Below are 26,316 nucleotides of genomic sequence, written 5' to 3'. Positions count from 1 at the left end.
CAGACAAGTAAAGAACTGTGAATCTGAACACAAGTCTGCCTGATTTCCCACTCTGTGCTCTTAACCCCTATGCCAGACACCACAAGGAGATTATGTCTTTACAAGGATAGAGGAGGAAGTGTTCTATTACGTGGTATACAATTAAACTGAATAATATTTACAGGCATTCCAAGCATCAAAGTCTTCTTATGCATAGTTTGAAAAAAGAAATTTAAATAGATAAGTGAAAAAAGAATTTTTTTTTAGCACAAACCAAAAATGGTCAATGTTTATTATAATTTAAAACTTGAGGCCAGGTGCAGTGGCTCACGCCTGTAATCCCAACACTTTGGGAGGCCAAGGAAGGCAGATCACCTGAGGTCGGGAGTTCGAGACCAGCTTGACCAACATGGAGAAACACGTCTCTACTAAAAATACAAAATTAGCCAGGAATGGTGGCACATGCCTGTAATCCCAGCTACTCGGGAGGCTGAGGCAGGAGAATCACTTGAACACGGGAGGTGGAGGTTGTGGTGAGCAGATATCATGCCATTGCACTCCAGGCTGGGCAACAAGAGTGAAACTCCGTCTCAAAACAACAACAACAAAAACAAACTTCAGGAAGTTGATTCTCCATTTCTATTTATTTATTATTATTTTTTTAGATATAGTCATGCTCTGTCGCCCAGGCTGGAGTGCAGCGGCACGATCATGGCTCCCTGCAGCCTCGACCTCCTGGGCTGAAAAAATCCTCCCATCTCAGCCTCCTGAGTTGCTGGGACTACAAGTTCCGCCACTACTCCCTGCTAATTTTTGTATTTTTTTGCAGAGATGGGGTTTTGCCATGTCTCTACAAAAAACGAGACTTCTGGGGTCCAAGAAGACTTCCGCCCGCCTCGGCCTCTCAAAGTGTTGGGATTACAGGCGTTAGAACCAGGCGCCCTCCTGGTTCTACATTTTTGAAGTCAACAAGTAACAGCATGTGTATTGTAAAAGCTGCGTTGCTTAATATTAAAGCAAGAGAAAAATAAAACCTTTTTTTTTTTTTTTTAAATTAAGGTGATGTTTTGCTGTGTTGCCTGGGCTGGGGTATGGTGGTGCGATCTCGGCTCACTGCAACCCCCGCCTCCCAGGTTCAAGCGATTCTCCCACCCCAGGCTCCTGAGTAGCCAGGATTACAGGTGCCCACCACCAGGCCCGGCTAATTTTTGTATTTTTAGTATTTTTAGTAGAGACGGGTTTTCACCATCTTGGCCAGGCTAGTCTCGAACTCCCGACCTCAGGTGATCACCCGCCTCAGCCTCCCAAAGCACTGGGATTAGAGGTGAGAGTCACCGTGCCCAGCCGAAAAACCCAACTTTTGGGAAAAAAATCCATTCAAAGGAGTACACATAAAATATACGCACAGTTCGAAGAATAATACAATAAAGGTATTATAGTATTTCAGGTAGAGGTAAAGGTACCCCCTCTGTCTACCTGGGCGGGAAGGCTGCCTAGAGGTTGGCACTCAAGGACCTGGGGACCGGCTTCCTCCAGCGAGGTGCTACTGAGTACCCGCTCTGATTAAGCCTCTCCACAGGCTGGTCTCGAACTCCTGCCCTCGGGCGATCCTCCCTGGAGCTTCTCCTGGAAACAAGGAAGTTTCCAGGGCCAGGGATAGCAACCCGCCCACCGCCCCCTTTGTCTGTGCCAGTCCTGGGGGTGTGGATCCCCTCAGCAGGCACCACGTTTTCCATGGCTGAGGCAAGGACAGGCCTCCTGCCAGGAAACCCAACATGGCGGGAAACCTGGTTGTCCCTTGGGCCTCACTTTTCTCACCACGGAACCGAGTGCCGGGGAAAGAGTTTCCCAGTGCCTGGTTCCTGGTGCAGGGCTCAGTGGCGGAGAGGGGCGTGGCGGCTGTTGCAGCTGTGAAAGCCCGATTTTCCTACCGCCTGCTCGGAAGATTTTCACTTCTCCGTGTCCCCGGGATCTGTCTCATCCTCTAATCTGAGCTCTAGGTTGTCGCTGGGGAAAATCTCGGGGTCGCATATTTGTTTTTGGCTTTCTGGGGGGCGGGAAAGTCAAGCCGCCATTTTAAAACAGGAAGTCCCCTTTCTCCCTGAATCATCTCGGCTCAGCCAGAAGTTAGAACATGGAGGCGCCCACTGGGCTCATGGCTGGAATCCCAGCGATGTGGGAGGCCCAGGCGGGAGGATCGCCTGAGGGCAGGAGTTCGAGACCAGCCTGGCAATATGGAAAGCCCCGTCTCTACAAAAAATACAAAAATTGGTCGGACGGTGTCGCTCGTCTGTAATCCCAGCTACTCGGGAGGCTGAGGTGGGAGGATCGATCGCTTGAGCCCAGAAGTTCGAGACCAGCCCAAACAACATAGCAAGACTTCACCTCTACAAAACCAAATTTGTTTTGGAGACAAGGTCTCACTCTGTCACCCAGGCTGTCGCCCAGGCCACAGTGCAGTGGCATGATCTCGGCTTACTGCACCCTCCGCCTTGTGGGCTCAAATAATCTTCCCTCCTCCTGAGTAGCCGGGACCACAGATGTGGGCAGCCACGCCTAGCTAATTTTTTGGTTTTGGGTTGTTGTTGGGATTTTTTGTTTTTGTTTTTCTTTTTTTTACGGGGGGTGGGGGAGTAGAGACAGGGTTTCACCAGGTTGTTCAGGCTGGCCTTTGTAGTCCTGGACTCAAGCGATCTGCTAGTCTTGGCCTCCCAAAGTGCAAGAATTACAGGCGTGAACCACAGTGCCCAGCAAATTTTTGTATTTTTAGTAGAGATGGAGGTTGCACCATGTTGGTCAGGCTGGTCTCGAACTCCTGACTTCAGACGATCCTCGCGCCTCAGCCTCCCAAAGTGCTGGGATTACAGGCATGAGTAACCGTGCCTGGCCAAAAAATACAACTTTTGGGGAAAAAATATATTCAAAGGGGCACACATAAAATATACCCACAGTTTGAAGAATAACACAATAAATGCTCAGGTGCCCACCCCCTCCGTCTACGTGGGCGGTACAGGGCTCAGTGGTGGGGAGGGGCGTGGCGGCTGTGAAAGCCCGATTTTCCTACCGTCTGCTCGGAAGATTTTCACTTCTCTGTGCTCCCGGGATCTGTCTCATTCTCAAATTTGAGCTGTAAATCGTCGCTGGGGAAAATCTCGGGGCTGCATATTTGTTTTTGGCTTTCCGGAGGGCGGGGAAGTCATGCCGCCATTTTAAAACCGGAAGTCCTTTCTCCCTGAATCATCTGGCTCAGCCAGAAGTTAGAAGATGGAGGCGCTCACTGGGTTCACACCTGGAATCCCAGCGATGTGGGACACTCAGGCGGGAGGATCGCCTGAGGGCAGGAGTTCGAAACCAGCCTCGGCAACATGGAGAGACACCCTCCCCCACCCCGCCCGCCACCGCACCCCGTCTCTACAAAAAATACAAAAATTAGTCGGATGGTGGCGCGCGTCTGTAATCCCAGCTACTCGGGAGGTTGAGATGGGAATATCACTGAGCCCAGGAGTTCCAGACCAGCCCGAACAACATAGCGAGACCTCACCTCTACAAAAACAATTTTTTTTGAGACGAGTTCACACTCTGTCACCCAGGCTGGAATGCAGTGGCGTGATCTCAGCTCACTGCACCCTCCACCTTGCGGGCCCAAATTATCTTCCTTCCTCCCGAGTAGCTGGGATCACAGGTGTGGGCAGCCACGCCTGGCTAATTTTTTAGTTTTGGGTTGTTGTTGTTGGGATGATGACGATGATGATTATTTTTTTTTTTGGTAGAGATGGGGTTTCGCCATGTTGCCCAAGCTGGTCTTTGTAGTCCTGGACTCAAGCGATCTGCTAGCCTTGGCCTCTCAAAGTGCAAGGATTACAAGCGTGAGTGGCGGTGCCCAGCGAATTTTTGTATTTTTAGTAGAAACGGGGTTGCACCATGTTGGCCAGGCTGCTCTGGAACTCCTGACCTCAGGTGATCCGCCGGACACAGCCTCCCAAAGTGCTGGGTTTACAGGCGTGAGTCACCGTGCCCGACCGAAAAACCTAACTTCTGGGGGAAAAAAAAATACATTCAAAGGGGCACACATAAAATATCCCCACAGTTCGAAGAGTAATACAATAAATGCTCAGGTACCCACCCCCTCCGTCTACGTGGGCAGTGCAGGGCTCAGTGGTGGGGAGGGGCGTGGCGGATGTGAAAGCCCGATTGCTCGGAAGATTTTCACTTCTCTGTGCTCCCGGGATCTGTCTCAGCCTCAAATTTGAGCTGTAAATCGTCGCTGGGGAAAACCTCCGGGCTGCGTATTTGTTTTTGGCTTTCCGGAGGGCGGGGCAGTCAAGCCGCCATTTTAAAACCGGAAGTCCTTTCTCCCTGAATCATCTGGCTCAGCCAGACGTCAGAAGATGGAGGCGCTCACTGGGTTCACGCCTGGAATCCCAGCGATGTGGGATACTCAGGCGAGAGGATCGCCTGAGGGCAGGAGTTCGAAACCAGCCTCGGCAACATGGAGAGACACCCTCCACCCCCCGCCCGCCACCACACCCCGTCTCTACAAAAAATACAAGAATTAGTCAGATGGTGGCGTGCGTCTGTAATCCCAGCTACTCGGGAGGTTGAGATGGGAGTATCACTTGAGCACAGGAGTTCCAGACCAGCCCGAACAACATAGCGAGACCTCACCTCTACAAAAACAATTTTTTTTGAGACGAGTTCACACTCTGTCACCCAGGCTGGAATGCAGTGGCGTGATCTCAGCTCACTGCACCCTCCACCTTGCGGGCCCAAATTATCTTCCTTCCTCCCGAGTAGCTGGGATCACAGGTGTGGGCAGCCACGCCTGGCTAATTTTTTAGTTTTGGGTGGTGGTGGTTGTTGGGATGATGGGGTTTCGCCATGTTGCCCAAGCTGGTCTTTGTAGTCCTGGACTCAAGCGATCTGCTAGCCTTGGCCTCCCAAAGTGCAAGGATTACAAGCGTGAGTGGCGGTGCCCAGCGAATTTTTGTATTTTTAGTAGAAACGGGGTTGCACCATGTTGGCCAGGCTGCTCTGGAACTCCTGACCTCAGGTGATCCGCCGGACACAGCCTCCCAAAGTGCTGGGTTTACAGGCGTGAGTCACCGTGCCCGACCGAAAAACCTAACTTCTGGGGGAAAAAAAAATACATTCAAAGGGGCACACATAAAATATCCCCACAGTTCGAAGAGTAATACAATAAATGCTCAGGTACCCACCCCCTCCGTCTACGTGGGCAGTGCAGGGCTCAGTGGTGGGGAGGGGCGTGGCGGATGTGAAAGCCCGATTGCTCGGAAGATTTTCACTTCTCTGTGCTCCCGGGATCTGTCTCAGCCTCAAATCTAAGCTGTAAATCGTCGCTGGGGAAAACCTCCGGGCTGCGTATTTGTTTTTGGCTTTCCGGAGGGCGGGGCAGTCAAGCCGCCATTTTAAAACCGGAAGTCCTTTCTCCCTGAATCATCTGGCTCAGCCAGAAGTTAGAAGATGGAGGCGCTCACTGGGTTCACGCCTGGAATCCCAGCGATGTGGGACACTCAGGCGGGAAGATCGCCTGAAGGCAGGAGTTCGAAACCAGCCTCGGCAACATGGAGAGACACCCTCCACCCCCCGCCCGCCACCACACCCCGTCTCTACAAAAAATACAAGAATTAGTCGGATGGTGGCACGCGTCTGTAATCCCAGCTACTCGGGAGGCTGAGATGGGAGTATCACTTGAGCCCAGGAGTTCCAGACCAGCCCGAACAACATAGCGAGACCTCACCTCTACAAAAACAATTTTTTTTGAGACGAGTTCACACTCTGTCACCCAGGCTGGAATGCAGTGGCGTGATCTCAGCTCACTGCACCCTCCACCTTACGGGCCCAAATTATCTTCCTTCCTCCCGAGTAGCTGGGATCACAGGTGTGGGCAGCCACGCCTGGCTAATTTTTTAGTTTTGGGTTGTTGTTGTTGTTGGGATGATGATGATTATTATTATTTTTTTTGGTAGAGATGGGGTTTCGCCATGTTGCCCAAGCTGGTCTTTGTAGTCCTGGACTCAAGTGATCTCCTAGCCTTGGCCTCCCAAAGTGCAAGGATTACAAGCGTGAGTGGCGGTGCCCAGCGAATTTTTGTATTTTTAGTAGAGACGGGGTTGCACCATGTTGGCCAGGCTGCTCTGGAACTCCTGACCTCAGGTGATCCGCCGGACACAGCCTCCCAAAGTGCTGGGTTTATAGGCGTGAGTCACCGTGCCCGACCGAAAAACCTAACTTTTGGGGAAAAAAAATACATTCAAAGGAGTACACATAAAATATCCCCACAGTTCGAAGAGTAATACAATAAATGCTCAGGTACCCACCCCCTCCATCTACCTGGGCTCCCGGGAAGGTTGCCTAGGGGTTGGCGCCCAAGCACCTGGGGACCGGCCTCCTCCAGCAAGGCGCTGCTGAGTACCCGCTCTGATTGGCTACAGAGCAGTTTCCAGGGCCGGGGATGGCGGTCCGGCCACCGCCCCCTTTCTCTCCGCCAGTCCTGTGGGGATGTGGTTCCCCTCAGCAGGCACCGGGTTTTCCATGGCTGAGGCAAGGACGGGCCTCCTGCCAGGAAATCCAACATGGTGGGAAACCTGGTTGACACTTGAGCCTCACTTTTCCCACCACTGAACCCGCGCACGGAGGGAAAGTTTCCCCGCGCCTGGTGTGGGGCTCAGTGGTGGGGCGGGGCGCGGCGGATGTGGAAGGCTGATTTTCCTACCGCCTACTCAGAAGATTTTCACTTCTCCGTGCTCCCCGGATCTGTCTCATCCTCAAATCTGAGCTCCAGGTTGTCGCCGGGGAAAATCTCAGGGCTGCATATTTGTTTTTGGCTTTCTGGAGGGCGGGGAAGTCAAGCCGCCATTTTTTTTTTTTTTTTTTTTTTTTTTTTTTTTTGAGACGGAGTCTCTAGCCCAGGCTGAAGTGCAGTGACGGCGTCTCGGGCTCACTGCAAGCTCCGCCTCCCAGGTTCACGCCATTCTTCTGCCCCAGCCTCCCGAGTAGCTGGGACTACAGGCGCCCACCTCCACGCCTGGCTAATTTTTTATATTTCTTTTAGTAGACATGAGGGTTCATCGTGTTAGCCAGCATGGTCTTGATCTGCTGACCTTGTGATCTGCCCTCCTTGGCCTCCCAAAGTGCTGGGATTACAGGCGTCAGCCACTGCGCCTGGCCCAAGCCGCCATTTTAAAACCGGAAGTCTCCTTTCTCCTTGAATCATCTGGCTCAGCCAGAAGTTAGAAGATGGAGGCGCCCACAGGGTTCCTGCCTGGAATCCCAGCAATGTGGGAGGCCTAGGAGGGAGGATCGCTTGAAGGCAGGAGTTCGAGACCAGCCTGGTGAACGTGGAGCGACCCCTCCTCCAGGGCCCCCTCCTACTCGGGAGGCTGAGATGGGAGTATCGCTGGAGCCCGGGGGGTCGAAGCTGCAGTGAGCAGTGATTGCGCCACTGCACTCTAGTCTGGGTGGCAGAGAGGGACCTTGTCTCACCAGAAAAAGAAAAAAAAAAAGTATGTGAGAATATTTATTACATGTATTTATCTATAGGAAACAATAAGAATGGCAAAGCTGGTTTAGGAGCCAATGTGAGTCTCCTAGAAACTTGTCTTTCCCAAAGCGGATTCAGAGGAAATCCACTTGTGAAAAAGTGATTACCTGGTCAAACAAGTTGAGAAGAAGAACCGTGCATGTTCTGTTGTCTACACCTCTCATGCAAATATAGGAGACACATTAACGTATTAGGAAAAAGAAACATTCTGCAGTCATCTTTTAAATGTTGTGTAACTCTGGATTTCCCTAACATATTTGACCACCAAAAATTTTCTTTTCACAAGGCCTGTCACCAGAATGCAACTTGTATTGTTCCTCCGGGGAAATGCTAGTGCCTGGCTCAAGGTAGGCACTCACCAATGACCCTGGCATGCATGAATGGTTTTCTGACCAGTGATGCTCGTGACAGCGCACTCTGAATGGTAAAGTAGCTCTAGACCCCTGAGAAAAGTTGTGGCTCCGGAGGGAAAAGGAATGAGGACAAAACAACAGCCACTGTAGTCAGAGAGAGGGGCAGAGGGGGAAAACCAACACAAGATCGGCAAATTTGCTTTGTGGGTACAAGGAGGCATCATTCTAATGTTTGCAATATTATCCTAATGTTTCAGGTGGTGCTTTCCAGGAGCAAAGGAATGTCTTGAATTATGAAAAATAAAACATAAGATCTTATTTCACTTGTGTTTTAACCAACAAGAGTCTCATTAACAATTAAATTAACAATTATTTTTAAAATGTTACTGTTCCAATAGCAGTTTAAGAATACAAGCTATTGAGCAAAATGTGTAAACACATTGTGAAGCTGCTTCCTAACCTGCTGGACATGGCCAGGGAACATATACACAAACATTGTCATCACAAAAACCTACACTTAACAAGATTAGAGCAAGGACAATTAAAACTGATACTGTTAGGCCAAGTGCAGTGGCTCATGCCTATAATCCTAGCACTTTGGGAGGCCGAGGTGGGCGGCTCGTGAGATCAGGAGATCGAGACCATCCTGGCTAACACTGTGAAACCCCGTCTCTACTAAAAAATACAAAACATTAGCTAGGCATGGTGGCACACACCTGTAGTCCTAGCTACTCAGGAGGCTGAGGCAGGAGAATCACTTGAACTCGGGAGGTGGAGGTTGCACCACTGAACTCCAGCCTGGGAGACAGAGCGAGACTCCATCTCAAAAAAAAAAAAAAAAAAAAAAAAAGATACTGTCAGGGCTAGGCGCAGTGGCTTATGTCTGGAATCCCAGCACTTTAGGAGGCCAAGGCAGGGAGATCCACTTGAGTTCAGGAGTTCAAGACCAACCTGGCCAACATGGTGAAACCCTGTCTCTATTGAAAATACAAAAATTAGCTGGACGTGGTGACGCACGCCTGTAATCCCAGCTACTCCGGAGGTTGAGGCACGAGAATCTCTTGAACCTGCAAGGCAGAGGTTGCAGTGAGCTGAGATCGTGCCACTGCACTCTAGCTTGAGCAACAGAGCGAGACTCTGTCTCAAAAAAAAAAAAAAAAAAAAAAAAAAAACTAGCGGTCCAGAGAGGTGGCTCACCTGTAATCCCAGTGCTCTGGGAGGCCGAGGCACGTGGATTGTTTCGGTCCAGGAGTTCGAGACCAGCTTGGGTAACATGGCAAGACCACACCTCTACAAAAAATACAAAAATTAGCCTGGTGTGGTGGTGCATGCCTGTCGTACCAGCTACTTGGGAGGCTGTGGGAGGATTGCTTGAGCCTGGGAGATTGAGGCTGCAGTGAGGGATGATTGTGCCACTGCACTCCAGCCTGGGCTTTTAACAGAGCAAGATCCTATCTCAAAAACAAACACACAAAAAATAAAAATGATACTGTCCAGTTCCTGTGGGACTTACAGCCTAAGATGATACACCACCAGAGAGCCAAACAGAAAACGGACTGGTTTTGAAAAAAGTGGACATCCATTTTAGGGCAAAATACTATCCATTGCAATAATCAGTTAATGTTTTCTGTGTAATAAACTCTTATATGAGTGTATAGTTTAAGCCAGCAGTATTTTCCCCAGAGTGTCACAATGCTAACTGAACAAATCCAACAGCAACAATAGTAAGTAATAATAAAGTCAGATTGGCTGGGCATGGTGGCTCACACCTGTAATCCCAACACTTTGTGGCTGAGGTGGGAGGAATGCTTAAGGCCAGGAGTTCAAGACCAGCCTGGACAACACAGTGAGACCCCCCCCATCTCTACAAAACAATTTTTTAAAATTAGCCAAGCATGAGCCAGACACGGTGGCTCACGCCTGTAATCCCAGCACTTTGGGAGGCCAAGGCAGGTGGATCACAAGGTCAGGAGATGGAGACCACCCTGGCCAACATGGTGAAATCCCGTCTCTACTAAAAATACAAAAATTAGCTGGGCATGGTAGCACGTGCCTGTAATCCCAGCCTCTCAGGAGGCTGAAGCAGGAGAATTGCTTCAACCAGGGAGTCAGAGGTTGCAGTAAGCCCAGATCGCACCACTGCACTCCAGCCTGGCAACAGAGCAAGACTCCATCTCAAAAAAAAGAAAAAGAAAAAAAAAAATTAGCCAAGTGTGGTGGTGTGCACCTGTAGGCTTAGCTACTCAGAAGGGTGAGGGAGGAGAATCACTTGGGCCTAGGAGTCTGAGGCTGCAGTGAGCTATGATTGTATCGCTGTACTGCAGCAGAGGTGACACAGAGACCCTGTCTCAAAAAAAAAAAAAAAAAAGCCGATTTGTACTCCATGAGCTCCTTTGAATTTGATGCTTATTTGTGATTTCCCCTTGCATCATGACAAATCCACTGCCCATGGCCATTACTCTTGACTTTGTGAAGTGTGGAATTAGGAGCCTAGACTGTAGCCTCCTGGGAACCCTCATGTGTCTCAGCAATGACCAGATAAAAATGCTTATCAGCAGAAACACAAAGTGTCAGGGGCCCTCAGCACCCTCAATGCCATCCAGGGATTCTGAGACCACAGGTTAAGGAACCCTGGTCTACCAATGGCATGTTTTGCAGAAATAGAAAAAATCATCTTCAAATTCATATAGAATCTAAGAAGACCCCAAATAGGAAAAAAAAAAAAAAATCTGAGACAGAAGAACAAAGCTAGAGGCCTCCTAATTTTGGATTTCAAAACATGACAAAGCTATAGTAAACAAAATAGTATGGTGCTGGCATAAAGATAGTCATATAGACCAATGGAACAAAATAGGGAGCCCAGAAATAAGCCCACACATATATGGTCAAACGATATTCAGCAAAGATGCCAAGACTACACGATGGGGAAAGGGGAGTCTTTTCAACAAATGGTGCTGAGAAACAACATCCACATGTAAAAGAATGTAGATGGGCCAGGTGCGGTGGCTCAAGCCTGTAATCCCAGCACTTTGGGAGGCTGAGACGGGCGGATCACGAGGTCAGGAGATCAAGACCATCCTGGCTAACACGGTGAAACCCCGTCTCTACTAAAAAATACAAAAAACTAGCCGGGCGAGGTGGCGGGCGCCTGTAGTCCCAGCTACTCGGGAGGCTGAGGCAGGAGAATGGCGTAAACCCAGGAGGCGGAGCTTGCAGTGAGCCGAGATCACACCACTGCACTCCAGCCTGGGCGACAGAGCGAGACTCCGTCTCAAAAAAAAAAAAAAAAAAAAAGAATGTAGATGGACTCTTACCTATGTCATATACAAAAATTAACTCAAAATGGATTAAAGCCCTAAACATAAGATCTTAAACTATAAAACTATAAGAAGAAAACATAGGGGGAAGGCTTCATGACATTGGAATGGGCACTGGTTTCTTAGATGTAACACCAAAAGCACAGGCAACAAAAGTAAAAATGAGACTACATCAAACTTAAAGACCTCTGCACAGCAAAAGAAACAATAGTGTGAAGCAGCAACCTATGGAATGGGAGAAAATATTTGCAAAGCATATATCTGATAATGGGTTAATACCCAGAATATATAAAGAATTTCTACAATTCAGTAGCAAACAAACAAACAAAAAACCCTGATTAAAAAGTGGGCAAAGGTCTTGAATAGACATTTCGCCAAAGGAGATATACAAATGGTCTACAAGCCTATAAAAGGCTAATTAGGGAAATGCAAATCATAAGCCACAGTGAATTATCACCTCATATCCATTAGGATGGCCACTATAAAAAACAAAACAAAACCGAAAAACAATGTTAGTCAGGGACAGTGGCACATGCCTGTAGTTCCAGCTACTCAGGAGGCTGAGGCAGGAGGTTTGCTTGAGCCCAGGAATGTGAGTCAAGCCTGAGCAACCTAAGGAAACCTCATCACAAACAACTGTTGATGAGAATGTAGAGAAACTGAAAACCTTGCACACTGTTGGTAGGATTGTAAATAGTGCATCTATTATGGAAAACACTATGGAGGTTCCTCAAAAACTTAAAAATAGAGCTACCATATGATCCAATAATCCCACTTCTGGGAATATATCCAAAAGACTTGAAATAAAGATCTCAAAGAAATATTTGCATGCCCACATTCATTGCCGCATTATTCGCAATAACCAAGATGTGAAAACAACCTAATGTCCATTGTTGGATGAAAGAAAGAAAATGTGGTGTAATAATGGAATATTATTCAGCCTTAGAAAGAAGGAAATTCAGGTACGTATTACAACATGGATGAACCTTGAGGATATTATGCTAAGCAAAATAAGCCAGTCAAAAAGGACAAATACTGTATGATTCCACTTAGATGAGGTATCTAAAGTAATCACACTCATAGAAACAGAAAGTAGAGTGGTGGTTGCCAGGGGATGGTGGGGAGGGAAGGGAAATGGGGAATTGTTCAATGGGAATAGGGTTTCGGTCATGCAAAATGAAAAGGTTATGGAGCTCTACTGTACAACAGTGTGTATGTAGTTAATACCGTGCTGTACATTTTTAAATTTTTTTTTTTTTTTTTTTTTAGACAGAGTCTCGCTCTGTTGCCCAGGCTGGAGTGCAATGGCCGGATCTCAGCTCACTGCAAGCTCCGCCTCTGGGGTTTACGCCATTCTTCTGCCTCAGCCTCCCAAGTAGCTGGGACTACAGGTGCCCGCCATCTCACCCGGCTAGTTTTTTGTATTTTTTAGTAGAGACGGGATTTCACCGTGTTAGCCAGGATGGTCTCGATCTCTTGACCTCGTGATCCGCCCGTCTCGGCCTCCCAAAGTGCTGGGATTACAGGCTTCAGCCACCGCACCTGGCCATAAATTGTTAAGAGGGTAAATTGATGTTACATGTTTTTTTAATCACAAAACAAAAACAAAACCGTGGTCTAGAAACATCCTTTCTTTCTTTGCTACGTCTACTGTGAGAATGAAGACCATTTTCAGCAATCAGACTATCAACATTCCAGAAAATGTCGACATTACTCTAAAGGGACACACAGTTGTCGTGAAAGGCCCCAGAGCAACCCTGTGGAGGAACTTCAATCACATCAATGTAGAACTCAGTCTTCTCGGAAAGAAAAAAAAAAAAAAAGAGGCTCTGGGTTGACAAATGGTGTGGTAACAGAAAGGAACTGGTTACCATTCGGACTATTTGTAGTCATGTACAGAACATGACCAAGGGTATTACATTGGGCTTCTGTTACAAGATGAGGTCTGTGTATGTTCACTTCCCCATCAACATCATTATCCAGGAGAATGGGTCTCTTGTGGAAATCCTAAATTTCTTGGGTGAAAATTACATCTGCAGGGTTCAGATGAGACCAGGTGTTGCTTGTTCAGTATCTCAAGCCCAGAAAGATAAATTAATCCTTGAAGGAAATGACACTCAGCTTGTTTCAAATTCAGCAAGCCACAACAGTTAAAAACAACGATATCAGGAAGTTTTTGGATGGCATCTATGTCTCTGAAAAAGTAACTGTTCAGCAGGCTGATGACTGAGATCTAAGAGTTGTCCAGCTACAGAAACAAGATACCGGATGGCTGCTAAAACTTACTTGTGATATTTAAATGATGCAATAAAAGACCTATTGATTTGGGGGGGGCGGGGGAAAGAAGCATCCTTTAATGCTGTTCTGGGTGATGTTCCTCAAGCTGTATCCTCTAGCCAGGTCCTGGAAGACTTATTTTCCAGGTTTCTTCTAGAAAAGGAATGTAAAACTGAACTTTCTAGACACTTCAAGAACTGGAATGATAGAAGAGAAACCATGCGATATCAAGGAGTCAGGTGTGGTGATACAGGGACTTGTATTTTTGAGTAAGGACACGACACCACAGAGGAAGATGGCAAAGAAGAGAGTGTCTCCTGAGGGCAGGGAGGAGGCAATGCCAAGAGGAAGCTACCTGCAAAGAAGGGCACAGTCATGGGACTAGAGCACTGTCCAAGACTGGCCACCACTCCACAGGCTGTTGAGTACCACGGAAACATACAGTGAGGTCACCAGAACAATTGGAAAAGCTACCATGTTGTTGGGGGGGCAATGTGAGCAGCTGGGATGTTCAAAAGATTAGTGGGGGAGCAGGACAGAGAGGAGTCTGCACTTCTGGGAATGACAATGCCATCTTATTGGTCTTAGAGTCTGCTAAGGGCTACACATCATTTAAAAACACTAACTGGTAAATTGCTTGATATTTGATCTTTGAGGGGGTCAAAGTGAATCACTACTTTCTGAGTCCTTTGAGACAGACTTTAAAGTTGAATCCTCTGACATTTTGTAGGTTTTCTAATTTTCATTGTGACAATTATAGGCCTGGCCACAGATTTAAGAAAGAATATATCGGCTGGGCGCAGAGGCTCATGCCTGTAATCCCAGCACTTTGGGAGGCTGAGGCGGGCGGATCATGAGGTCAGGAGATCGAAACCATCCTAGCTAACACGGTGAAACCCCATCTGTACTAAAAATACAAACAATTAGCCAGACATGGTGGCAGGTGCCTGTAGTCCCAGCTACTCGGGAGGCTGAGGCAGGAGAATGGCGTGAATCCGGGAGACAGAGCTTGCAGTGAGCTGAGATCACGCCACTGCACTCCAGCCTGGGCAACAGAGCGAGACTCCGTCTTAATAATAATAATAATAATAATAATAAATAAAGAGGGAAACATGAAGAGTTATCAGTAAGTAACAGAGCGCAGCATTTCTCATGCGTGAGTTAGTACCCCCAATGAAAGAATAAGAAAAAATGCCCAGATCTCTGGGCATGTACTCAAGCAAGAACAAACATGAAGCTAAGGACACATATGCTAAGTAAAAAAACCCAAAACTTACAAATTCAAACAAAATTACGACAGAAACAATTCAGATTAACATCATTAACTTCATATGGCAAATGATACTGTGTTTTCTGCAACTGAATTCTACCCACCTGACTATGGTGCCAACCGCTAGAGTACAGGCTTTTTGAGTTTAGCAACTTCGTTATGCTAAGGGCTCAACTTCTCCACCACTTTTTAAATATCATCACCATTTACTTATTAGGTCTGCCCGTTTTTTTCCTAATTAGAATGGAACAATTTGGGTGGAACTGCTTGGCTTCACCTCTGCTGTAAATGTAAACTCAGAAATGGCAATGGAATGGCAGTGCTCTGTATAAGGCAGTCATTCCAGCTACTAGGAATATTATATAATAATTTGTTTAATTAACATCAATATTTAAAGTTCAAAATTAGAAGACTCCCCAAAATACTTCCTTGAGTCCTCGTTTGACAAAAACCCAAGACTCAACCTTTTTTGGTACCACAGCCCCCTTTGGTGGTTTGGTGAAGCCTCAGAAAAATGCTTTGCATAAAAAATACAGCAGATTGCAAATGAAACTAATTATATTGAAATGAAACTAGTTATATTGAAATTGAGTTATCAAAATTTTAAAAATATTTTATATAATACTATATTGATATGTATAGCATTCACTGTCCCCTTATCTGTGGTTTTGCTTTCTGCAATTTCAGTTACTTGCAGTCAACCATGGTCCAAAAATATTAAGTGGGAAATGCCAGAAATAAACAATTCATAAATTTTAAATTGCACACCATTCTGAGTAGCATGATGGAACCTGGCACCATCCCGCACTGTCCCTTTCTCTTCACAAGAAGAAAAGAACACAAGAATACAGTACAATAAGATATTCTGAGAATAAGAGAGATATATCACATTCATATAGTTTTTATTACAATATAATTTCTTTATTTTATGATTGTTATAGTTGTCAGTCTCTTACCATGTCTCATATATAAATTAAACTTTATCATACTTATGTATGTATGTATAGAAAAAAACATAGTAATATTAGGTTTGGTACTAGTCACAGTTCCACTGGGGCTCTCGGAAACATTTCCCTCGTGGGCAGAGGGGGACTACTATACCTATGAACACATTAAGGATCTCATGACAGATTTAATAATTCCCGTAATTTCTTTTTTTCTTTGTTTGTTTTTTGTTTTTTGTTTTTGAGACGGAGTCTTGCTCTATCACCCAGGCTGGAGGGCTGTGGCACAATCTCGGCTCACTGCCATCTCCGCCTCCTGGGTTCAGGCCATTCTCCTGCCTCAGCCTCCTGAGTAGCTGGGACTACAGGCACCCACCACCACGCCCGGCTAATTTTTTTGTACTTTTAGTAGAGATGGGGTTTCACCGTGTTAGCCGGGATGGTCTCGATCTCCTGACCTCGTGATCTGCCCGCCTCGGCCTCCCAAAGTGCTGGGATTATAGGCATGAGCCACCACACCCGGCCAATTCCCTTAATTTCTAAGTGGTGGTGAGTATAATTGACATTTCAACAACTGTAAAGTTATATAAAAAATCTATGATTTCTATAAATGACAAAGTCACAGATTTTACTATTTCATAAAATATTTTATATATTTCAGAAGAAGTTAGTGAAAATAGGTAACTTTCCCCCCAACTTTACCAATGCCCTGAATTCTGTCCACAGACCCCTAAGGGGTCCTGAACACCCCAGGTAATGATGCTTGGCCTAAACTTTACCCAAACAAGAGGGTTAAAGTAATACACATATATTCAAGAGTAACTGCAGACTTGGATAATTAGGATCTGCCCAGGCATATGGACCTTCCATCTCTCTCCTTTCACGGAGAAGCATGGCCTGGCCCCAAACCCAGCACTCCTGGCCAGCAGGTCTCTGAATGTCTGTGGAACCATTCTATGAGAAACTTAACTCTCCTGGCATGATGAGGTTCTTACCTGGATCTTCTCCTTTCACCCTTTTCTCTTAAAGAGTCACTGCAGGGGGAGGTGTCATCCTCCTCTTAGCTCTCAGGCACTCTGCCCAGAGAGGAGCGCCATATTCCATGGCATACTTGTGTGGCTCCCAACCCAGGAGGAAAGACCTTAAAGAGATTGCTCATCCCCTGGGAGTAGGAGGGTAACTCCCCAGAGTGCAAGGACCACCGTGGCTGTTATGCAACTGATCATGAGGAGACCCCCCAGAGTAAGAAGGTACCAGCCAGCCATGTGGTTGCCCCCTCCACCCACTCTCTGGCTGGAAAGGGCTGAAATGTCCTAGGGTTGCTAGGCAACAGGACAGAATTCAGTGATGACTGTACCCAGAGGATTGTTACATCCTAAGTACTGTGTGTGTGTGTGTGAGAGAGTGAGTGTGTGTGTGTGAGAGTGTGTGTGTGTGATGCATCACTTTCCCTGGAGGTCTAGAAGGGTCAGGAAAAGTCATATTTCTAAGGTAGCCTAAAAGGACCACTTGGGGTGGAGGGGTTCCAGACAGGGCTGACTATGGAGGCCAGGGTTCACTGCAGATGGTATGTTACAGGTGTCCCCTGCCCTGGATTACCTTTCTTTCTCCCAAGCCAGACCCTGTCAAACTCTGCTGTTCGTTTGTGGCTAAAGGGGGCTGTTCAAGGTGCTAAAGGGGGCTGATAAATGAAGCCATCATAAAAAGAATCCAACTGCTAAGACATCACAGCTGCATGAGATATGAGGGCACAAAGCAAATTACCAGCATCCAGTCCCAGGGCAGCCTCTTCGTAGCATGGGACAGCCCTTGCTGAGCCTCAGCCCCCATTTCCATAAAACGGAGTCAAAAAACCTGTCAGAGTTATACTATGAGGATGAAATGTGCAGGTCCACCGGAATCTGACATGAGGAAGCCATCAGAAAATCTAAATTAAGGGATATTCTGCAAAACAGCAGATTTGAATGCTTCAAAATGGCAATGGTATGAAAGACCAAAATAATAATAATAATAAAATGAAAGCTGTTTTCAATTAGAGGAGGCCGAGAAGCCGTGACAACAAAATGTAGTGCATGACCCTTGATTGAAAGCTGAATTTTTTTTTCTTTAAGAGATAGGGTGTCGCTAAGTAGCCCAGGCTGGTCTCTATCTCCTGACCTCAAGCGATCTGCTCTCCTCGGCCTCCCCAAGTGTTGGGATTACAGGTATGAGCCACCGTGCCCTGCCTAAATCCTGGATTTTTTTTTAAAGTCATAACACATGTTATTCAGGCAATTGGGAAAATTTTAGTGTGGACTTACATAATACTGTTGTATTAATGTAAAATGCCTTAGTGTTGAGTACGGTATTCAGTTAGATAGCAGAGTGTTCTTTTCCTTAGGAGACACATGCAGAAGTTTTTTGGGATGAAGCATCATGATGTCTGTAATGGAGTCTGAAATGGTTTCGCCTAACATACATATATAGAGAGATAAAACAAATATGGCAAATGTTCAACGGTGAATCTAGGTCGTGGATGTTCATTGTTATAAAATAGTTATAACTATAAAGTAGTTCAATGGGCATCTTCAAAATAAAGAAAAGGAAAAAGGTGTACTGACCCCTCTTAGCGCAGGGTCTGGCACAAAGAAGTAATCGGCAAATGGTGGCTCCTTACTATGATGAGCTGACTTTTGCGTCTACATGGGGATGATTTCCTAAACCAAGAGAACAATGCCGTAGAATGGTGGAATGACAGGCTTCTGGCATGGACTGGTGGCAGGACTTTGAGTGCTGGAGGCTTCCCACTCTGCCTGGCTCTTTAAGGAGTGTGAACAGTACTCCCAGATACAGAGGGCTCCCCCGCCTCAGATGGCGGCATCATGATCTTCACACTGTGGGAGGAAGATGTCTGGGCCCAACCAGATTAGGTCATCAGCCAAGTTCAGAGTCTGGCCTTCAGACTTCTCTGTGGAAGGTAAGGAATTAGAGCTGAAGATGATACTTTTCATCCCAGCCTTGTTGGAGGCAGCCCCCTAGGTGCAGAATTCAGAGAGCAGACAGTACTTTTGTGAGAATGAGGAGGTGTTCCTTCCTTCCTCTGGAGACCCAGCCTGTGTCCTGGTGTCAGCTGCACAGACACACACAGCAGCCCTGATCAGTCCATTGTATGTAATATTGGCTTCCATGTATTGAATGTCAGGCACTTTCTGTGACTTATTTTGAAACCTCACAACAATTCGTCAAGATAGATATTATTTTGCTCATTTCACTTGTGAGGAAACAGAAGGTTTAAAGGCTTGTTCAGCTGGCCCAGCCAGTAAGTGCTGGAGCAACAGAGCAAGAATCTGAATCTAGGACTTCCTGACTCCTAAGCTCTCATGCCACTGCTGCACTCCATTCTTCTGTGCGTGGAGTTTTATGCTGTGCAAAACTCCCTTCCTCATGTGGTCTGCAAGATCACATAAGGTGGTGAAGGTGACAAGTGAGGAGACTGAGACTCAGAGAAGGGACTTTCTCAAGATCATCAGAAGCTTGTGGCAGCGCCTGGACTAGAATGCCAGAATCTGCTTGCTCTGTCTCCTTTATAACTAAGAGACTCTAACAACCATCAGAGGCCAAGCCCAGGACCCAGCCCTGCCTTGACCACTTCTTCCGTCCTGGACCCCAAGCTCCTGCTATTGCTTCTTTAGTGGAACATCTCTCCTTCCTTCCAGTTGTCTCATTTTAAGAGGCAATATACCAACTGCCAGATGTCCATTGAGATTTGTGATTTCTCTTCCTGCAGAAGTTCCTCTTCCCATCCATCATTCCATCAATCCATTTATCCATCCAACTACTTATCTACCTGGTCATCCATCCTTCCATTCACACGTGTTACACACATACCTCTCCCTCCATCCAATCAATCATCAGGCCTTCCACTGATTCAACATTTATCAAACACCTGCTACTACTATGTACCAAGTACAAAGAGAAGACCTGGCTCTTGCCTTTGGAAAGCCTCAGTTTGTAGGATAGACAAGTAACAGCATGGGTTGAAAGCTGTCCTAGAAGTATGCGCTAGGAACCATGGGACTTCAGAGGAAGAAAAGGCTAACTAGTCAGTAGCTGAGAAAGGCCTCAGAGAGGGCCAGCATCTGAGCTGCAATTATGGGCCTCCTTCCTTTTCTCATCCTCCTCTGTGGCCATTGCCCCCCCAGTCCTCTATCTAGTTATTTTTTTGTCTGTTGGTACCTGGGCTGAGGATAGTCTCAGTGGGCAAAAATCAAATACCCCTCCCCAAAAGTTGCACAGGGGCTAGCGTTTTCCTTTCTGGCTTTCCTGCCATAGTTAGGCCAGCTCATTCTTTCATCTGTTGGAAAAGCTCTCTTTTTTTTATTACTGGACACCTGTACCCAGGCAGCAGAACTTCCAGGAGACCGGCCTGCCACTGTGTCCGTCAGCTTCTACGGAAGAGGCTTATTATACATTCTCATGGGGGAGAGAGGGATGCCTGTGCTGCCAGGAGCCAGCCGACCCCCAACTCTGCTTAGCTCTTCAACCAGAAACACTGGCCCCACCCAACCAACCCCCCTATTCTTGGGTCTGTTTCCAGTGCCTTCCACCAGGCAGCCTGTGGCCCTTCAAAGCAGCACATTAAGAGCCCAGCCTGATCTCCACCTCCCACGGACTCCTCTGCTCTGGTGGCCCCTCTGGCCACGATGCTTGGATTCTGAGGACTCTGCTGCCCGTGGGCTCTGGCGGGAGTCACAGAGGCAGCTCAGTCTCTCTAGCACTGAGAACAGAAAAATAATCAGGTGATGCTTGTTGGGCTCCTGCTCCTTGGGCTGCTGTGAGGCTGAATATCTGCTTTTCTCCATCTGCAACCAGGCAGTGAGGCAGCAGCCCAGCAAGTCTGGGGCCACTGCTGGGCCACTGGCAGGAATGGCTCCTCCTTCCCGAACCCTTGAAGTTCCTCATCTCTCTCTGCTCCCCAGTGCCCTACCCCAAGGCTGAGGCTGGCACAGCTTTCCTGCTAGAGGGCTCAGGGAGCAGTAAATGACCTGGCCTGAACTTGGTCCTCCTTGTCCCCTCACAGTGGCAGATCAGGGCTGATCCTGTGACTCCCTTTGCCTCTATGAGTTCTCCTCTGTAGATGAGTCCTCTGTTGAAGCAAGGATCAGGCAGTGATGAGCTGAAGAGCTCAGTAGAAGGACGCTACAGAAAATCTGATATTCACATGTATGCAGGTCCCCGGACACTCTCTTTGAGGGAACTTCCCTTCCCTCTCAGGCTGCCCCTGGAGTTTAAGTCCAACCAGATAATCACATTGAGAATAAGATTGGACTATATCCTGGAAAGGTCCATGACACTAGCATCTAGATTCGGCCTCTGAGTGAGTCAGCTCCCTCCACCCCAGCTAAGGATGTGAGCCTATGAGAGAGGAAAGTAGACAAAGGTGAGCATCAATATCCACCAATTAATGACAAAGACATAAACCAAACATAATCAAAACCTGCAGTGAGTTGGGTAAATTGCAGAGAAAATGTCCTGAATATTATAGCATGAGTATTTCAGCACAGTGATGGTACATGTCTTCCATGGTCAAATGAAGGGCAGAGGCCAGGCATGGTGGCTCACATCTGTAATCCCAGCACTTTGGGAGGCCAAGGTGGGTGGATCACTTGAGGTTAGGAGTGCAAGACCAGCCTGGCCAACATGGCGAAACCCCATCTCTACTAAAATACAAAAATTAGCCGAGCATGGTGGCACACACCTGTAGTCCCAGCTACTCGGGAGGCTAAGGCACAAGAAATGCTGGAACCTAGGAGGTGGAGATAGCAGTGAGCCGAGATCATGCCACTGCACTCCACCCTGGACAACAGAGCAAGACAGTCTCAAAAAAAAAAAAAAAAAAAAAAAAAAAAAAGAGGGCAGAGGCAGTGGTCCAGCTATAAAGCCAGGGGATGGCCATGGGGGAGAGTTTAGTTCAGTACCCCTAGGACATCGAGAGCTCTTGCTAGGCCCACAGCTGTTTTCTGGTTGTTCGAAAGATCACTGTGTCAACAAAATCCCTGGGGGCCAACTCCCATAAGTCGCAGCAGACATGCCAGGTCTGCGCAGAGGTGCACTGCTCAGCTTGTTCATCAGGAGAACTTGCTGTGAGAAGTGCAGCTGGCTGAGAGCCTCCGGCTGCCACACCTTTCTGTCTGGCTCAATATTCAGGTTTCCCCTGGCTGCTTCTACCCAACGCCTGAACATGCCTGGGGTGCTAACGCTGCACCATTTCTGCCCACAGAGAACCCCTCTAATAGGCAATGTTTGCCTGTGATTCTCCACTGGCCTTACAGAGACTTTCTCAAGATGCACTGTAATCTGAGACTCTTCCTACCCAATGCTTCCTTCCTTCTCTCCTTTCACAAATGTAGGCTCTTTCTGCCTCCTGCTCCTCCCTTCTCCTTTATCCTTCACAGGTGTTTTCTCCAATAAACCTCTTGCACATCTAATTCTGTCTTTGTATCTGCTTCTCAGAGGATCTGAACTAATAGTCGAGTACATTCATGGTCTGGGTGCAACAGTACTGGAAAGCTGATCTTCAGGTAGGCAAACGTAGGGGATTTTATAATAGTCGGAGAGACTTGTGAACAGAATCATTTGAGCAGTGTTGAGAAGGAGGGCTGGAGAAGGGTACACGAATCAGAGAGAAGGAACATGAGGCACATCAGCAAATCCAATAAGCTGGGTAGTTTATAATGCATATTCATTTTGAAGGGAACAAACCTTAAATGGACAGCAGTGGATTGGTTAAAGAAAATGTGGTACATACACACCATAGAATACTACACAGCCATAAAAAAGAGCAAAATCATGTCCTTTGTAGCAACACGGATGGAGCTAGAGGCTATTATCCTAAGAAAATTAACACCAGCAACAGAAAACCAAATACTTCACAGTCTCACCTATAAGTGGGAGCTAAACATTGAGTAAGCATGTCCGCAAAGAAGAAAACAATGGACACTGGGACCACTTGAGGGTGAAAGCTGGGAGGAGAGTGAGGATCCCAAAAGTGCCCAGTGAGTACTATGCTCATTACCTGGGCAAGGAAATAATTTGTATGCCAAACCCCTGCAATACACAATTGACCCATGGAATAAACCTGCACGTGTACCCCCTGAACCCAAAAGTTAGAAACAAAAATAGAAAAAGAAAAACCTTAACTGGAGCTGAGTTTTAATCCCAACCCCGCCATCAATTTTGGGCAAGTCGCAAGTCACTTTGGCTCAATTTCCTCATCTAGAAAATGGAAATAATTTTACTTACCTTGCTGGGTTGTAAGAATGGAGAGGATGACGCTTGTAAAGCACCGGCATGGGTACTCTCAGTTCACAGTAGCTACTGTTCATTATTAGTCTTTCTCTTTAGGAAGAGAAAGAATGTCTTCCTCTTATTTAGAGCCAGGCAGGCGCTCGTTCAAAAACAAAGATCCTTGCAGCCTGGGCAACACCAAGTCTCTACAAAAAATAGAAAAAATTAGCCGGGCATAGTGGTGTACACCTGTAGTTCAGCCACTCAGGAGGCTGAGGTGGGAGGATTCCTTGAGCCTGGGAAGTTGAGGCTGCAGTGAGTCATAATTGCACCACTGCACTTTAGCCTGGGCAACAGGGCAAGACCCTGTTTCAAAAAAAGAAAAGAAAAGAAAAGAAAGATCCATCCTGAGTGGGGGTCTTGGGAGCTTGGCCCTGTGGTGATAGGCCCATGGAAAGGTGAGGGTTCAGTGTTCACCCAGGGGGGTGGGTCAGCTGCCCGCGTCTGCCTTATCGTGTCCTGAAGGGGCCCTGTGTGGTGTGATGCTCCTGGGGTGTGGGGGCAGAGGCGAGAGTGGGAAAAGGAGCGGGAAGAGCCTCCAAATTGAAGGTGGTTTCTGGGCAGTACCTTCAGATGAGATGAGAAATGGACAAGAAGTGGAGCCTGGAAGTAGAATCACGGTCGAGACAGGAAGGCCCGCCTGCTTTGGGCTCCTCCCCTTCCCTTTGTCCATAGGCCTCAGCCGTGAGAGAATTTAACTGCCCCTGTGCCTAGGAGACCTGGGTTGGGTTGTCTGGGGAGTAAGTTCTAAAGGGGCCCCTTGTCTTTTGAGGGGACAGGCGGTAGGGTAGGGCATGGCTCCAGAGGGTCGCAATGAAGAGGATGAATCCGCCAGGTGCGGTGGCTCACGCCTGTAATCCCAGCACTTTGGGAGGCTGAGGAGGGCAGATCACAAGGTCAGGAGTTCGAGACCAGCCTGGACAATACGGTAAAACCCCATCTCTACTAAAAATACAAAAATTAGCTGGGCATGGTGGCAGGCGCCTGTAGTCCCAGCTACTTGGGAGGCTGAGGCAGAAGAATTGCTTGAACCCGGGAAGTGGAGGTTGCGGTGAGCCGAGATTACGCCACTGCACTCCAGCCTGGGTGACAGAGCAAGACTCTGTCTCGAAAAGAAAAGAAAAAAAAGGAAAAGGAGGAATCCCCAGAAGACACAGTCCAGGCGTCCAGTCCTGAGAATGCCCCCACCCCCGCCCTGGTGACCTACAGCTGGTAGTGCCTCCAGCTCTGGCCTGGGTACCCAGCATAAAGCAGGTCCCACCAGGGCCCGCTGGACGCCACATTTCTATGCCACCTCCTTGGCAGCTTCTTTTAAGAAGTCTGTTTTCCTGAAAGGAAGCTAGATGACAAATTATTTTCCTCAGGTGCTGACTAGAGGAAAAATAATGACCCAGAAGGTGGCATTTGTCTCCCTTGTCCCTCTCTCTCCTCTTCCCCACACCCTCGTCCCCACACCACAGGTGTCCAGTTGTGGCTGTCAGGATGCTCTATGGCCCAGCACCCCTTTTCTGCCTGGGAGGAGAGTAGCCAATAAATTAACCACATCAAGAGCACGATCTGTCTCCCACTCCTCCAGGGCAGGAACTGGTAAAAGTCAGCTGGGCTCAATTGGGTTCTTTGCAAATGAGGGAATGAAAAAACTGAGGAAGGAGAGTGTTTGCAAATACCCCTGACTACAACCCCACCTACCCTTCCTCTAACTTCGCTTTCCTATTCCTTCTCCTCTCTACCCACACCTTCCATAAGCCTTCTTCCTTTCCTCCCTCCCTCCTATTTGGGAGGCAGACAGGCCTGGGTTGGACACTTCGGCAGGTTATTTGTCCTCTCTGTGCCAGTTTCCATGTCTGTAAAACAGGATGACCCCACCGGCACGTGACTGTTGTGAGGATTAAATGGAGTGAGTACAGCAGCTGGCCCCAGTGTTTGTTCTCCAGGTTCTCTGTTTGTGCTGCAGGCCCCAGTTAGGGGGGACTGATTAGCTGCTGTATGTCTGGAGCCGCTAAAGGTCCCAGGCAAGGAGGAAAAAGAGGGTGCAGTACGGGGGTCCTGAGGGGTCGGAAACTCAGAGAAGGTCTGACTCATTGGTAGAGGAAGTAAACCCAGAGGTCAAAGGGGCCCTGCCTAGAGGTAGTAGTGATCTCCAGTGCTGGGCCGGACACAGTGTCCTGGCTTCTCCCTCATCCCCACAGGCCTCTGAGGGGTCAGGTGTTCAACCAGCATCCGAAGAACATCCACTGAGCCAGGTGCGGGGATGGGCCCTTTTATTCATTTTGTTTTCATTAACTCCCTCCTACCCCAGCAACCTGCATGAGATCAGTGTTTTCCTTCCCACGACACACTGGAGAAAACAGAGGCTCTGAGAGATAGGTAGGCAGCTGGTGAGGAATAGGGCTGGGACTTGATCGGTCTAGGTAAAGTCCCCAGAGCCAAGGGGACTCTGAAGAAGGACATCTGAACCAGACAGGGGGTCAGGTAAGGACTCCTGGAAGCAACATGGCCTGATGAGTCATGGTGGAGAGCCATAAGTGCCCATAGAAACCCCCTACCCCAAATTTGGGAAATAGTGTTAGTTTTCCTCTCCAAAGTCCAACCAATAGCAAAGCTAGGGACAGGCAGCACCTGCAAGGGGGCCCCCCCGCCTCCCTTCCTTGGACCCCACCTCTTACCATAGCCTCAGGTCCCTAAAGTACAGCAGTTCCCACTGGGAGTATGTGAAATAGGGCTAACAGAGAATGGCCAGGTCTGCCCTTGCATCTCTCCCATGGGCCCAGCAACTCCTGGTGGGCCTGGGATCTCTGGAGAGCAATGGGGCAATGGGCCATACTGAAGCCTGTCCTCTGCTGCTCCAACTGTGTTCCTTCCACAGCTTTCTCTGGACCTAAGACAACAAGAGCCTGACCCTCACTCAATCTCCTTGCCTGCCTTCCTTGTAATGCCAGAAAAAATCTCCTTGCTCACACAATTTTTTCATTTGAAAATGGTCTGGGGCCAGGTGCGGTGGTTCACACCTGTAATCCTAGCACTTTGCGGGGGCCGAGGTGGGCAGATCACCTGAGGTCAGGAGTTTGAGACCAGCCTGGCCAACATGGCAAAACCCTATCTCTACTAAAAATACAAAAATTAGCCAGGTGTGGTGGCATGTGCCTGTTGTCATCCCTGCTACTTGGGAGGCTGAGGCATGAGAATCACTTGAACCTGGGAGGTGGAAGTTGCAGTGAGCCGAGATGGTGCTACTGCACTCCAGCTTGGGCAACAGATTGAGACTCCAACTCAAAACAAAGAAAGAAAG

The 26,316-nt window shown here is 47.8% G+C and overlaps 1 pseudogene; it reads left to right on the top strand.

Moving 5' to 3' along the window:
- The first annotated feature begins 12,868 nt into the window (after positions 1-12,868).
- LOC126959876 (60S ribosomal protein L9-like) lies at positions 12,869-13,440 on the top strand (annotated as a pseudogene).
- Positions 13,441-26,316: the final 12,876 nt, after the last annotated feature.

The sequence above is a fragment of the Macaca thibetana genome, chromosome 7 (genome assembly GCF_024542745.1).
Source record: "Macaca thibetana thibetana isolate TM-01 chromosome 7, ASM2454274v1, whole genome shotgun sequence".
In the NCBI taxonomy this organism is placed as follows: domain Eukaryota; kingdom Metazoa; phylum Chordata; class Mammalia; order Primates; family Cercopithecidae; genus Macaca; species Macaca thibetana.
This window is presented reverse-complemented; position numbering and strand designations above follow the sequence as displayed.